Below are 16,684 nucleotides of genomic sequence, written 5' to 3'. Positions count from 1 at the left end.
GATCCCAAGAACTGGTTGACCCAAATCCACAGAACTATTGCCAGGAAATCAGAGACTGTGGGCATGTTGCTGCCGGTTCCCGTAGAGGACTTGGAAACTTTATCACCTTCACTCTCTCCCCATTCACTCCCTCCTCCTCACTCCCTCCCCCTCACTCCCTCCCCCTTCACTCCCTCCCACTTCATTCCTGGGGATAGGAGAGAATGGGTGAATGCGCTGATAATCTCTGGGCTCATATTAAGCATGGCCTTTCCATGCACTTCTTGGGGAGAACATTAAGATGTAGGTCTAATGAGGGGGAGTACGAGGGAGCAGGGGAGTGTGAGATAGGGGGAGAGTGTGAGAGGGAATGTGTGTTAGAGCAAGTGTGAGACAGTCTGTGAGAGTGTACATGAGAGTGTGTACGTGTGTGTATGACAGTGTGTGTGAGTATGTAAGTACATGCGTGTGCATGAAAGTGTGTGCATGTGTGGATGAGTGTGTATGCGAGTGTGCAAGTGTGTGTATGAGTGTGTGTGAGATAGTGTGTCTGTGTGCGTGTATGAGCGCGTGTGCATGCGCGCACCCATGAGAATGTGTGCATGCGAGTGTGCGAGTGTGTATTTTCATTTGTGTATGGGCCCGGTTAGAGAGAGCTGGCAGCAACAAGATGGCTGAAAAATCAGTCTGAAGGAAGCCCAGGATGGTCTGACCCGGAGGCCACAGCTGGAGAACATCCTGATGTAATTGCTGGAGGCAGAGAATGGAATTGCAAAATTGCGATAATAATGTCCACTGGGGCCCAGGCCTGAACAAACCTCTCTCACCCCAGTGCCAGAGAGACTGGAGCAAAACATTACTTGGAAATGAGCATCATCTGTCGAGGTTCAAAGGATGTGGTATGTGGCAAAGATAATATCCTTTGGAACAAATGAAAAGCAAAACAGCTGCAGCTGCTGGAAGCTAAACTCCAACCAATCCTGAAGGTATGTAGCAGGTCTGGACACATGATCAACAGAGGTAACCCGATCCACAGGAAGTGCTGGATAAATCCCCAGTCGAAGGGTTGGGTGAAAAGGGTGATGAGACTGAGGGGGTTTCCTGGGGGCATGGCCAAGCTGGCCTCCTGAATCAGCAGGCGTGTGAATTTGAAAACTTCCTTCCAAATGGGGCAGGAAGTGAAAGGGGGCGGGAGATGGACTGATGGACTGTTCTGGACTGGAGCAGCGCCCGAATTCCCTCTTTCCCTGCTGACTGTGCTGAGCCTCCAGCCTGCATACCAGTCCGGGACCAGACCTACGGTAGATGTATGAATAGCAACATTGTGGGCAGCCGTCCAGCCCATCGGTGAGGCTGTTCCTGGCGAGGGACTGAATAGCGGTGATGCCAATGTCAAGTGGCTCATCACGTACAACGGAGGGGATCTGATCATTAATTTTGTTGGGTTAAAAGATTAGGGACCTCATTGGCAGCTGTTTGTCCAGGGTGCGGGACGCAAAGTGAAAAGACGATAAAGCAAAAAAAACAAATCGCATTACCCCACTCTAACTGACAGCAGAGGAGCAAACACAGTCGTTCAGAGGAGGAAGTATCAATGAAGAGAACGATGACTGGTGATATTATTCCAAGTGTCGCAATGTTACTTCCTCAAAGATGTGGGGGAGGGCCTGAATTAAGCTAGGGGTGATTAAAGAGGGCTGCAGATTGCCAAATGGCCAATATGCAAGGTGGCCAGCGTTGTTTGGGACAGAGTGTGTGTTCTCATTGGGAGCCCGTGCCCCCCCCCCACCCACCAGGGACCATAGCGCTTTGTTTTCTTTTCACCTCACACATAATTAGTTTTTATGTGTTTTTTTTTAATGTACTGTATATACTCGTGTAGCAGTTGAATTTTGTGGACAAATGTTTAGGGTGAAATTCAGGCTATTATATACTTACTACATTTGACCAGGCTAATTGCTTGCGTCGGTCGGGGCATTGAGGGCTCAGGTGGGCAGGCGGGACCAGGTAGGCCCAATTCGTGTCTGGGTGTTGGGACCTCAGGTAGGTGGGCGGGAACCGGGTGGCAAGGCCGTGTCCGGGTGTCAGGAACTTGGGTGGGCAGGTGGGTGGCTAGTACTTAGTTGAGAAGTCCGTGGTCAGGGCATCGGGAGCTCGGGTGGGAAGGCGGGTGGCTGGTACCTAGTCGAGAAGTCCATGGTCAGGTTGTCTCGAGCTCTCGTAGGTGGGCGTCCAAGGCCAAAAAATGTGGGTGGGTGGATCGATGTTTACGTGGTATCGACTATTATATATGTGTATATACAGTAGGAGAGAAGGACGGAGGAAGCCAAAACGTGACTGCTTTACGGGGTGGAGGGGGGGGGCATAAACTTTGCTCCTGGAGGGAGGGAGGGGGCATTCATAGCCGAAAAAAAGGTTGAGAATGGCTGGTCCAAGGGTCTTTAGTTGTGGAAGACGCAGAGAATTAGGAAAGTTTATGAGTCCTGCCAAGAGCTTTGGAGACCTAGGTTCGATCCTGACCTTGGTGCCTCTTGTGTGGAGTCTGCATGTTCATCCCCTTACTGCAGGTGTTTCCTCCCACATTCCACACTCAAATGCACTTACACACGCCCACGTACACTTACACACATGCACTTACACGCACACACACGCGCGCACACACACACACACACACACACACACACACACACACACACACACACACACACACACACACACACACACACACACACACACACACACACACACACACACACACACACACCCACCCACACCCATTGTGGTTCAGGATTAATTTTGACTTTTATCATGCTCCTCTGAAAAAAGAATATTTTCTTGCACTGAAGGTGCTGTATAAATGGAGGTAAGAACACAAAATGCTGGAGAAACTCAGCAGGTCAAACAGGATCCTTTATGTAACAGAGGTGAAGACATTTCGGGCTGGAGCCCTGTCACAGGACCAGCATTTCGGGCTGGAGCCCTGCATGAGTGGTGGGTGCTGTTCGTGCTGCGTTGTATTGTTTTCTCATTAATCTATTCTCAGGATTTAATCTTCCCAACTAATCCCTCGTTCTTCAACTCTATCCATCTGCCCACCCAGCCAGTAACTCAAACCTCTCCCCTCTCCTGCCCTTCTCTTTTCCTTTCCCTTCCACATTCCAGCTCTCACTCGACAGCTTCGGATTCCTTCCTCCTGTTCTCACGGACCAATAACCACAAAAAAGCTTCTCTGAAACAAAGCTCGCAGGTTCACGTGAGAAAGACTCACGGCCCCTCTCCAAGTTGGTGTGGATTAATTTAGTCGAACATGTGTGGTGGCTGACGCAAAAGCCTGTGGCGACTTTATGCTCGGTAAGTCCACTCCTGTCCCTCACATCTGGGATGTGGTGCATCGTCAACCTGGTCCCAGCATCTGAAGGGTGAGTGTACAGGCTGACTTTGGGCCAGACGAGACGGACTGAGGGACAGAGAGTTACAACTGAGCCTATTGGGGGGAGGGGGGGATTGGAAATTGGCTTCACTTTGGGGTAATTTACAAAGTGGAGGGGGTGGTGAGAGAGTGACGGCTGAAGTGGGTTTGGAGGGAGGAGGGGGGTGGATCTGGGTGGGTGGGGGAGATGGAGAAGGGAGCACTGCCAGCCACCATTTGGAAATACTTCCAAGAAATGTCTGATTCGGGGTGGGTTAATTGGGAGGAAAAGGGGAAAATGTAGGTGGAGCTGGGAGGAAGAGATTGGAAACGTGAAAGGAGTGGGAGAAAGAATGGGAGAAAGAAAGAGTGAGAGAGAGAGAATGGGAGAAAGAAAGAGTGAGAGAAAGAGAGAGTGGGAACATGAAAGGAGTGGGAGAAAGAGAATGGGAGAATGAAAGAGTGAGAGAATGGGAGAGAGAGTGAGAGAAAGAGAGAGTGGGAACGTGAGAGAAGGAGTGGGAGAAAGAGAGAGTGGGAACATGAGAGAAGGAGTGGGAGAAAGAGAGAGTGGGAAAGCAAGAGTGAAAGAGAGAGTGGGAGAGTGAAAGAAAAAGAGAAGGAGGGAGTAGGAAAGTGAGGGAAGGAGAGAGTAAGGCAGACATTGTAAAGGAGGTGGTGATAGAAAGAGACAGAGAGGCAGAGAGAGGAAAAGAAGATAGTGCAAGAAAACAAAGGCAAGAAATAGGGAGGAGGGTGAAAGGAGCACAGAGGAAAGGGAGAGCGGAAAAAGGGAAGATAGAGAGGTGAGAGAAAAGAGACGCTGAAAGAGGGTGATGATCAGAAAATAATTAGGACCGAAGAGGAGATGCATGGTCTCCCTCTGTGAATGATCGCTCAGCCACGTCAGTGCATGTTGGTTTGAGTTCACATGTCCAGCAGGTGAGATTTTTCTCTGATTCATTTTTATAACAATGAATATTGTACATCTAAGAGAAAGGTGAAAACTTCGAAGGGTTACGAGGTTCCACGTAACATGAACGATATCTCCAGGGATTGGATTTTTTAAATCATTTGAGGAATACAGATGCATAATTCCCTGAAAGTGGCATGATGGGTTGATAAGGTTGTAAAGCGAGTTTTGGCTCATGAATCAAAGTTGGGACATCATAGTAAAGTTGTACAAGTCATTGGTGAGGCCACATTTGGAGTATTGTGTGCAGGTTTGGTCACCGAACTACAGGAAAGGTATTAATAGGATTGAAAGGGTGTAGAGAAGATTGACTAGGATGTTGCCCAGACTTCAGGAACTGAGTTACAGGGAAAGGTTAAACAGGTTAGGACTTTATTCCTTGGAGCGTAGAAGAATGAGGGGAGATTTGATCAAGGTCTTTAAAATGATGAGGGGGCAGATAGAATAGATGCAGGTTGGCTTTTTCCACTGAGGGTGGGTGAGATACAAACCAATGGATGTAGGTTAAAGCTGAAAGGGGAAAAGTTTGGGGGGGGGGTACGCGAGGAGCAGCTTCTTCACACAGAGAGTGGTGGGAGTGGTGAATATTTAAGAAGAATTTGGACAGGCCCATGGATGGGAGGGGCATGAAGAGCTATGGTCTGTGTGCAGGTCAGTGGGTCCAGGCAGAAAAATAGTTTGGCACAGACTAGAAGGGCTGAAGGGCCTGTTTCTGTGCTGTAATGTTCTATGGTTCTATGGATTTTTGTCTTTAAGATAACTAATGATGCCAGATTTAAGATAATAATCATTGAGAATCTTGGTCCATCAAGTTGGAAGCTTCAAGAACTGTGGCAAAAGAGATTGTTACGAACCACGCATAACGAGCAGCAATAGACAATGAACCAGACAGTATTTAATTTTAAAACACTAATTTTATTTCTAACTCTTAAACTATAGTCTTAACTTTTAAACTATCCTTAACACTAAATCTATCCCTGTGTGTGTGTGTTGTGTGTGTGTGTGTGTTTGTGTGTGTGTGTGTGTGTGTGTGTGTGTGTGTGTGTGTGTGTGTGTGCGTGTGTGTGTTTGTGTGTGTGTGTGTGTGTGTGTGTGTGTGTGTGTGAGAGAGAGAGAGAGAGAGAGAGATACCCAAAACGTTACAGTTCAGGCCAAAATCTAGAAAGTTACTTCAAAGTTCAGTCTTTCCAATTCAGTGTTGAAGCAGTGGCCTTTGAAATTTGATGCCCAGAATTAATGTTGAACTGATGGGAAGACTGGAATTGCGTTTGAAGAAATGTCCATCCACACGAGCTGTGGTCTTACAATTCCTGGTCCTCTTTCAGGCTAGGCTCAAACTGGGCGGCCTTCATGACCCTGACACTGGTCTCTCCAAGTGGCCTTCACTGTTAGTCACACTCAAAATGAAGCACTTTGCTTCCCAAAAGGCCCTCCTGGCACAGGTCCATCTACCGAAAAGGTCCAGTCACTTACAGAGCTGGCTTTGCTCTGAATTCCACAAAATGGCTGGACTCAAGAGCTGCTTCAAGAAGATGCTTTCTCTTCAGCCATCAGAATGGCTCCCCCTTTGCCAAATCACAATGTCTTTGCAAATGTATCGAATCTGGCACAGACTGTGACATATCTTCCCTCAGTTCTTCCAACGTATCGAATTGTCACTGGGCTGTGGCTTGTGTTGTGATGGTGCTTGTGTGAAATGTTAACTGTGACCCTCCTGTCTATGCGATCCCTTACAGCGATAATCCCATTTTTACTAAAACGGGAGCTCGTAATAAGATAAAGTATTAGGTGGGTGGATCCGGTGGGATTTGACACAGAAGAGTGAGGAGAGGGGGATAGGAAATGAAGAGGAAACATCTACACAGGGCAGAGAAATGATACAAACCAGACCATAATGATGATCAGTTTATTGTCATACACATTGTATGATGCAATGAAATTCTGACTTGCTGCAGCTGAACAGGAACTTTGTAAAAAAACCTGTATTGGTATACTTAATTTAATTAAAAACAGACAATTTTAATACAAAGGAAATAGATTGATTAATTAATATTCACAGTTATCCCAGAGCAAAAATAAGTGACTTTCAGTCGTGCAGGCTGTCCTTTTGTGGTGTCTGAGCAGTCTATGATTAGAACCGTAGAACACTACAGCACAGAAAACAGGCCATTCGGCCCTTCTAGCCCGTGTCAAAATATCATTCCGCTAGCTCCATCGACCTGTCCATAACCCTCCAGACCTCTCCCATCTATATAGTTTATCCAATTTATTCTTAAAATATAAGAGCGAGCCCGCAGTCACCTTGTCAGATGGCAGCTTGTCCCACCCCTCTCTGAGTGAAGAAGTTCCCCCTAAACCTTTCACCCTCAAGCCATGCTATTTATCTCTCCCAATCTCAGTGGACCTGCTCTGTCTACACCCCTCATAATTTTGTAAACCTCTATCAAATCTCCCCCTCATTCTTCTACGCTCCAAGGAATAAATTCCTAACCTGTTCAACCTTTCCCTGTAACTCAGTTCCTGAAGTCCTGGCAACATCCTAGTAAATCTTCTCTGCACTCTTTTCAATCTTACTGATATCCTTCCTGTAGTTTGGTAACCAGAACTGCACACAATACTCCAAATTTGGCCTCACCAATGTCTTATACAACTTCACCATGACATCCCAACTCCTTCCTGTACTTTGATATATGAAGGCCAATGTGCCAGGATTAGTGTTAACTATGGGAGGTTCAAGAGTTTGCCAACTGTTGGAATGAAACTTCTTGGAAATGGAGGCTTCTATACCTTCTCTCTGAAAGTAGAAGTGAGAAGAGTTTATGGCCAGGGTGATCCTTAATGACGTTGGCTGGCTTCTTGAGGCAATGCTGCTGACCCAATGGAGAGTCAGAGCCAGAATGGATCTGGCTGTGTTTGCTATGTTCTGGAGTCTCTACACTCCTGGGCACTGGAATTCCCAATCCAGACTGTGATGCATCCAGTCATATACTATTCTCAGATGATCTGTAGAAATTTGATCGAGTATCTGACAACATGTCAAATGTCCTCAGATGTCTTAAAAAATAGGGGAGTTGGTGTGTCTTATTCATAGTTGCCTCAGCCTGCTGGCTCCTGGAAAGGTCTTCTGAGACCTGGACTTCCCAGCATGGGAAAGTTTTGACCCTCTCCACAACCTTGGTTGGCACAACATCGAGGGCCGAAAGACCTGTACTTGTGCCATATTGTTCCATGCTCTGTCCCATCGGTGCGGGCAGGTGCCTGGTCTCTTGTCCTCCTTCCTGAAGTCACCCAACCAGGTTCTAAGAGCATTAAGGTATCCGGCCCGTTGAGCCTGCTCCGCCATTCATAGCTGATCTGATCCCCATATCCCTTAATTATGTAAAAATTAATCCAATCTCATCTTAAAAATCAGAATCAGAACGTTATTGTCATGAGCAAGTCATGAAATTTGGAGTTTTCTGGAAGCGTCGTAATGCAAACATTCATATTATAACCATCTTACAACGTTACTAGAAAAAATAACAATAATAATGTACAAAAAGTGAGGCCGTGTCTTTGGTTTATTGTTCATTCAGGAATCTGGTGGCAGCGGGGAAGAAGCTGTCCTTGTGCCACTGAGTGCTGGTCTTTATGCTCCTGTACCTTTTCCCCGATGGTAGCAGAGTGAAGAGGGCATGGCCTGGGTGGTGGGAGTCTTTGAGGATAGGGGCTGCTTTTTTAGGACTGCCTCGTGTAGTTGTCCTTGATGGAGTGAAGTCTGGTGCCTGTGACAACGCAGGCTGAGTTAACGAACCTCTGGAGTTTATTCTTGTCCTGAGAGTTGGTGTCTCAGAACCGGCAGTGATGCAGCCAGCTAGAATGGGCTCCATGGTACACCTGTAGGTTTACACCTGTATATTTACTAAAGTAGCCTCCACTGCTTCAATGGGCAGCGAATTCCATAGATGCACCTCCCTCTGGGGAAAAGCAGTTCCTCCTCATCTCTGTCCAAAATCTACTCCCCTGAATCTTAAGGCTTTGTCCCCTGGTTTTAGTCTTCCCCCACCAATGGGAACAATTTACCTACCTCGATCTTATTTATGCCTTTCATAATTTTATATATTTCTTTAAGAACCCCTCTCATTTGTCTACATTCCAGCGAGTACTGTCCCACTTCCACCCTGTATTCTAAAGGTACAAGTAAAATTTCCATTATTTGAATGTAACATACATGAAATTCTTTGACCTTTGTCTACTGTAAGGCAAACAGAGAGTCAGCACTTTGCCCAGCGCCCCTCACTTGATACCTACAGCACCTGGTGTTCCTGGTCAGTCTCCCCTCCAGGTGCTGACCAGGCTTGAGCCTGCTTAGCTTCCAAGATCAGACAATCCCAGGCTTATTCAGGATATTCGGAGCTGTATTCTAACTCATCATTTGAAGTTATTCGGCCAACGACGGCGGTATTGTCAGCGAGTGTCCCATCTCAACTCACCCATGCCTCCATCAGGTCTCCGCTCAGACTGGTAGAGAGATATGACGTGGAGACAGGCCCTTCTGGCCACCTGGTCTGTGCCTATCCCAACCATAACCCCACATTCTCCATCTGAAGTGATTCTATGACTTGCTTCAACCTTAGGACTAGTTTACGCCGACCCTCGCCATTGTTCACAGGGCAAGCGTGCCAACTCCACACAGAAGGCGCCGGGTGGGGGGGGTGGGTGGGGTTGAGCCTGGGTCTCTGATGCTGTGAGGCAGTGGCTCTATTGCCTGCACTGCTGTCTATTCCAATGGAAACATGTCCAATCCCTAGCGGCCAAAGCTTTTTCATCCATCTGCGTGGTCTCTGACCGTCCCTTTAAGAAGTGGAGTCTCCAGGATTAGTTTGCAGATTAGTTAGAATGAATGTTAACAGACTAAATAAAAAATGTAGACTTAATAAGGACGTACAGATGCTGCCCTTGATGTGATGCTTGTGTTCCTAATCCTGTCCAGAGACTCTGAACCAGGTCTCAATCCCGAGACCACAGCCACGCACAGGATATCTCCTTGCTCTTAGATCAGTGGATTGGTTGTTGCGAGCTAAATATAACTTAATTTATTTGAACGGCAAGGGAAATTTATTTTGATGCCTTGTTTATATTTTACTGTGCGTGGAAACACTGCAAGAACCGGGGCTGCTCAGCGGCACAGCTCGCAGATCCAGTCCTCGCCTCTGGAGCTGAGAGCATTTGTGGAAATGGACGCTTGATGATGGCCAGTGTGGACTTGATGGGCTGAAGGGCCTGATTCCCAGCTGTACAACAACAATCGTAGAGCCTCCCCAATCTCTCTTTAATTTCTTGTGCTCCAATTCAGTTAAGTGTGTTTCTTGTACAAATGCTATATCAATTTTTTCTTTTTTCAGTAAATTTAGCAGTTTCTTCCTTTTAATTTGGTTATGTATTCCATTAATATTTAAAGTCATATAGTTCAACGTAGCCATTTTATACTTTGTTTATCTTCCCTTTCCGTTTTTCCATCATTACCTTTCCTCCTTTTCCATTTCTGCTTTCTTGTTTTAAACCCTTTATAAGACAACATTCCTAAAACATCAAACATTTTCCTTATTCTCCTATTTATAACTTCTTTAGCCCCAATCTCCCCTTTCCCTCCTGAGTTGTCCTTTATCCCTTGTCGGACAACCACATCTCCCCTCTCCATTTGGGTTTGCGAATTCACTCGCAAGCGTCAACTGATTTTGCAGTGACCGCTATTACCCCCCACCCAGCCCCCCCCAGAAAAGATTTCACTTTTCATATGTAACAAAGGTCACTCTTTTAATTCCCTCCTTATTCTCTCTATTCCATTACCTTCCCTTATTAATTCTTGTCTATGCTATCTATATTTTCCTCTAAGTACAGATACATTCATGTATGCACATTATACCTATACACTCTTATACCTCTTTACTCACATACATATCAATCGTGATCATTTTTACTCTCATTACACGTCTTCATCCCTCAGTCTATTTTGTAATTGTTCTGCAAATTTTCGTGCTTCTTCTGGATCCGAGAATAGTCTGTTTTGTTGTCCTGGAATAACTATTTTCAATACCGCTGGATGCTTTAGTATAAATTTACACCCTTTCTTCCATAAAATCGCCTTTGCTGTATTGAACTCCTTTCTCTTCTTTAGGAGTTCAAAACTTATATCTGGATAAATGAAGATTTTTTGCCCTTTGTACTCCAGTGGCTTGTTGCCCTCTCTTACTTTTTCCATTGTCTTCTCCAGTACCTTTTCTCTTGTAGTATACCTTCGCCCGGACCGGGGCCGGGGCCGCTGCTGCTCTCCCTGTGCCTGGACTGGGGCCGCCGCCTCCCACTCCCTGTCCGGACCGGGGCCTCCGCCTGTCTCACTCGACCGAGGCCGGGGCCTCGATACGGGCAGGAGCAAGGGGGAGACGGCGGCCCCAGTCCGGGCACAGGGAGAGCAGCAGCGGCCCCGGCCCCGGTCCGGGCGAAGGGTAGACGGCGGCGGCCCCGATACGGGCAGGAGCAAGGGGGAGACGGCGGCCACGGCCTCGGTCGAGTGAGACAGGCGGAGGCCCCGGTCCGGACAGGGAGTGGGAGGCGGCGGCCCCAGTCCAGGCACAGGGAGAGCAGCAGCGGCCCCGGCCCCGGTCCGGGCGAAGGGTAGACGGCGGCGGCCTCGATCCGGGCAGGAGCAAGGGGGAGACGGCGGCCCCGGCCTCGGTCGAGTGGGGCAGGGGGAGGCCCCGATCCGGGCAGAGAGTGGGAGGCGGCGGCCCCAGTCCAGGCACAGGGTGAGCTGCGGCGGCCTCGGCCCCGGTCCGGGCAGTATTGACCGACCTAGGAGGGGAGGCAGGCCCCTCCAGCCCGGGTAAGAAACCTGCATAGGAGAAGGCCACTCCGATATAAAACCTACGACCCAAGGACCTCGCTGCCACGTCCCAGCTTGTTTGGCCACGGCACACGAACCATGGGTGTAAAGGGTGGGGCCAGTACTGCGCGCACTGCACTCCACCTAAAAGCTCCTTTGCGCAGGCCCGAGGACAGGTCCACGTCCTCCCCCTCCACGTCCTCCCCCTCCACGTCCTCCCCCTCCACGTCCTCCCCCTCCACGTCCTCCCCCTCCACGTCCTCCCCCTCCACGTCCTTCCCCTCCATGTCCTCTCCCTCCACGCCTTCCCCCTCAAAAGATGCTCACAAACTCAAGCTAGCATGCTGGAACATCAGAACCATGCTAGACAAGGCTGACAGCCACCGACCTGAACGTCGGTCTGCCCTCATTGCACATGAACTCCTCAGACTTGACATCGACATAGCCGCTCTCAGTGAAGTCCACCTGGCAGATGTAGGCAGCCTCCAAGAACGCGGCGCGGGCTACACACTCTACTGGTCTGGCAAGCCTTCGGATGAACGACGCCTATCTGGTGTAGGCTTCATGGTCAAGAGCTTCATTGCCTCCAAACTCGAAAACCTTCCGACAGGCCTCTCGGACCGAATCATGTCCATGCGACTCCCCCTTCAGAACAAGCGTCACATCACCCTCATCAGTGTCTATGCTCCAACCCTCCAGGCGGAACCAGCAGAAAAGGACAAGTTCTACACCGACCTGCGCAACCTCATCCAACGCACCCCTACAGCCGACAAGGTTGTCATCCTGGGCGACTTCAACGCTCGTGTCGGCAAAGACTCAGAAACCTGGCCAGGAATCCTGGGCAAGCATGGCGTCGGCAAGTGCAACGACAATGGGCGCCTCCTGTTGGAGCTCTGCGCAGAACAGCGGCTTGTCATTACAAACACCCTTTTTCAGCAGAGGGACAGCCTTAAGACTACCTGGATGCATCCCCGATCCAAACACTGGCACCTCCTGGACTACATCCTGGTGCGAGAAAGTGACAAACGAGATGTGCTCCACACCAGGGTCATGCCTAGCGCGGAATGCCACACTGACCACCGGCTGGTTCGCTGCAAGCTCAACCTTCACTTCAAACCAAAGCCCAGGAACAATAAAGCCCCCAGAAAGAGGTTCAATGTTGGAAACCTGCAGTCAGACGAAGCGAGAAGAAACTTCCAGGCAAACCTCAAAGCAAAGCTCGACGATGCAATCCGCCTCACGGACCCGTCCCCTGAAACCCTCTGGGATCAGTTGAAGACTACCATACTGCAATCCAGTGAAGAGGTACTGGGCTTCTCCTCCAGGAAAAACAAGGACTGGTTTGACGAAAACAGCCAGGAAATCCAGGAGCTGCTGGCAAAGAAGCGAGCTGCCCACCAGGCTCACCTTACAAAGCCGTCCTGTCCAGAGAAGAAACAAGCCTTCCGTCGCGCATGCAGCCATCTTCAGCGCAAACTCCGGGAGATCCAAAATGAGTGGTGGACTAGCCTCGCCAAACGAACCCAGCTCAGCGCAGACATTGGCGACTTCAGGGGTTTCTACGAGGCTCTAAAGGCTGTGTACGGCCCCTCACCCCAAGTCCAAAGCCCGCTGCGCAGCTCAGACGGCAAAGACCTCCTCAGCGACAAGATCTCCATCCTCAACCGATGGTCAGAACACTTCCAATCTCTTTTCAGTGCCAACCGCTCAGTCCAAGATTCCGCCCTGCTCCAGCTCCCTCAACAGCCCCTAAGGCTAGAGCTGGATGAGGTTCCCACCCTGGATGAGACATATAAGGCAATCGAACAACTGAAAAGTGGCAAAGCAGCAGGTATGGATGGAATCCCCCCAGAAGTCTGGAAGGCTGGCGGCAAAACTCTGCATGCCAAACTGCATGAGTTTTTCAAGCTTTGTTGGGACCAAGGTAAACTGCCTCAGGATCTTCGTGATGCCACCATCATCACCCTGTACAAAAACAAAGGCGAGAAATCAGACTGCTCAAACTACAGGGGAATCACGTTGCTCTCCATTGCAGGCAAAATCTTCGCTCGGATTCTACTAAATAGAATAATACCTAGTGTCGCCGAGAATATTCTCTCAGAATCACAGTGCGGCTTTCGCGCAAACAGAGGAACTACTGACATGGTCTTTGCCCTCAGACAGCTCCAAGAAAAATGCAGAGAACAAAACAAAGGACTCTACATAACCTTTGTTGACCTCACCAAAGCCTTCGACACCGTGAGCAGGAAAGGGCTTTGGCAAATACTAGAGCGCATCGGATGTCCCCCAAAGTTCCTCAACATGATTATCCAACTGCACGAAAACCAACAAGGTCGGGTCAGATACAGCAATGAGCTCTCTGAACCCTTCTCCATTAACAATGGCGTGAAGCAAGGCTGTGTTCTGGCACCAACCCTCTTTTCAATCTTCTTCAGCATGATGCTGAACCAAGCCATGAAAGACCCCAACAATGAAGACGCTGTTTACATCCGGTACCGCACGGATGGCAGTCTCTTCAATCTGAGGCGCCTGCAAGCTCACACCAAGACACAAGAGAAACTTGTCCGTGAACTACTCTTTGCAGACGATGCCGCTTTAGTTGCCCATTCAGAGCCAGCTCTTCAGCGCTTGACGTCCTGCTTTGCGGAAACTGCCAAAATGTTTGGCCTGGAAGTCAGCCTGAAGAAAACTGAGGTCCTCCATCAGCCAGCTCCCCACCATGATTACCAGCCCCCCCACATCTCCATCGGGCACACAAAACTCAAAACGGTCAACCAGTTTACCTATCTCGGCTGCACCATTTCATCAGATGCAAGGATCGACAATGAGATAGACAACAGACTCGCCAAGTCAAATAGCGCCTTTGGAAGACTACACAAAAGAGTCTGGAAAAACAACCAACTGAAAAACCTCACAAAGATAAGCGTATACAGAGCCGTTGTCATACCCACACTCCTGTTCGGCTCCGAGTCATGGGTCCTCTACCGGCACCACCTACGGCTCCTAGAACGCTTCCACCAGCGTTGTCTCCGCTCCATCCTCAACATCCATTGGAGCGCTTACATCCCTAACGTCGAAGTACTCGAGATGGCAGAGGTCGACAGCATCGAGTCCACACTGCTGAAGATCCAGCTGCGCTGGATGGGTCACGTCTCCAGAATGGAGGACCATCGCCTTCCCAAGATCGTGTTATATGGCAAGCTCTCCACTGGCCACCGTGACAGAGGTGAACCAAAGAAAAGGTACAAGGACTGCCTAAAGAAATCTCTTGGTGCCTGCCACATTGACCACCGCCAGTGGGCTGATATCGCCTCAAACCGTGCATCTTGGCGCCTCACAGTTTGGCGGGCAGCAACCTCCTTTGAAGAAGACCGCAGAGCCTACCTCACTGACAAAAGGCAAAGGAGGAAAAACCCAACACCCAACCCCAACCCACCAATTTTCCCCTGCAACCGCTGCAATCGTGTCTGCCTGTCCCGCATCGGACTTGTCAGCCACAAACGAGCCTGCAGCTGACGTGGACTTTTTACCCCCTCCATAAATCTTCATCCGCGAAGCCAAGCCAAAGATATCTTAGGAATTTTACTACAATAGATCTTGGTTTTTGTTGTGGTTGTGGTTTAGAGGCCAATGCTCTTTGTGCCCTTTCTATTTCCATTTCTTGCTGTACTTCTGGACATCCTAGGGTCTTAGGGATCCACTCTTTTATAAACTCCCTCATATTCTTGCCTTCTTCATCTTCCTTAAGGCCCACTATCTTTATGTTATTTCTTCTGTTATAATTTTCCATTATATCTATTTTTTGAGCTAGTAGTTCTTGTTTCTCTATAGCTTTTTTATTAGATTCCTCCAATTTCTTTTTTAAGTCCTCTACCTCCATTTCTACTGCTGCTTCCCGCTCTTCCATCTTGTCCATTTTCTTTCCCATTTCTGTTAAGGTCATATCTATTTTATTCATTTTCTCTTCTGTGTTGTTTATTCTTCTTCTTAAATCATTAAATTCCTGTGTTTGCCATTCTTTAAATGACTCCATGTATTCTTTGATAAGAGAAAGTAAATCCTTTATCTTGCCTTTCTTTTCTTCTTCTATCTCACTGTACTCTTCCTCTTCCTCTGGGTTGACCATCTGTTGTTACTTTGGTGCCCTTTCCTCCTCTTCTTTCTTGTTTCCATTGTCTTCTGTGGTCTCTTCTTGCTGCAGGTGTTCTGCAGCTGTCGTTGCCGGCTGTGGAGATCGACTCCCCAGCTGGTCCCCCCTCCCGTCGGTGTGTTTTTTTTCATGCGCATCGTGCATGCGCGACTCCTCGCGCATGCGCGGTTGCGCACTTTTACTCGGCTCAGCGAGCCATTTTTGTAGTTCAATTTCTACCGACCTGAGGGAGCGGGTTTCTCTCTCCACCGCGGGCCTCTTCGAACAGGTAAGGCCTTTTCCTTCTTCCTCCGTTGTCTTCTCTTCCTCTCTTCTTACCGTTGATTTCGATTTTTCTTTTTTTGTCGCCATCTTCTTTCCACCTTTATACTCACTTTTCTTTAACTTTTATTTCTGTGCCTTTGTGTTTTCCTTTGTTTTTTCCGACTTTTCTGGAGAGGGCTGGAGTTCACTGTCCGGCCACTAGTCCATCACGTGACTCCTCCCCAACAATCGTAGAGCCTCCAGCTGTTCTGGGCTGGTCCCCTAGCTGAGAAGTAAGTTCACCAGAGTAATATAGAACATTACAGGCCCTTCGGCCCACAGTGTTGACCTATACAAACCCACTCAACAAACAAAACCTTCCCTACCTCACACCCATAACCCTCTATTTTTCTCGCATCTATCTGCCTGTCTAAGAGTCTTTTAAATGGCCCCTATCGTTCCAGCCTCCACCACCACCCCTGCATTCCAGGAACCCACAACTCTCTGCGTTAAAAAAAACCCCAATTTACCGCTTATGTCTTCCCTAAACTTTCCTCCCTTCATTTTGTACACACGTCCCCTGGTGTTTGCTATTCCTGCCCTGGGAAACAGACACTGGCCATCCACCTTATCTGTGCCTCTCATAATCTTGTAGACTTCTATTAAGTCTCCTCTCATCCTTCTGCGCTCCAAAGAGAAAAGCCCCAACTCTGTTAATCTTGCCTCATAAGACATGTTCTCCAATCCAGGCAATACTCAGGTAAGTCTCCGTAGCTTCCACATCCTTCCTGTAATGAGGCAATCAGAACTGAACTCAATATTCCAAGTGTGGTCTGTCCAGAGTTTTATAGAGCTGGGTCACGACCCTTGAACTCAATCCCCTGACTAACAAAGGTCAGTGTACCTGGATAAGCAGGGTAGGAGAGATTGGAACGAGGGGTCATAAGTTAAGGGTTAGGGGGCAAAACGTTCGAAGCAACGTAAGAGGGAGCTTCTTCATTCAGAGAGGGGTGGCTGAGTGGAATGACCTTCCGGAAGAGGTGGTTGCAGCAGGGTCAATTTTTTCAT

The sequence above is a fragment of the Narcine bancroftii genome, chromosome 13 (genome assembly GCF_036971445.1).
Source record: "Narcine bancroftii isolate sNarBan1 chromosome 13, sNarBan1.hap1, whole genome shotgun sequence".
NCBI lineage: Eukaryota > Metazoa > Chordata > Chondrichthyes > Torpediniformes > Narcinidae > Narcine > Narcine bancroftii.
The sequence above is the reverse complement of the archived record's forward strand: the minus strand, read 5'-3'. Positions refer to the sequence as shown.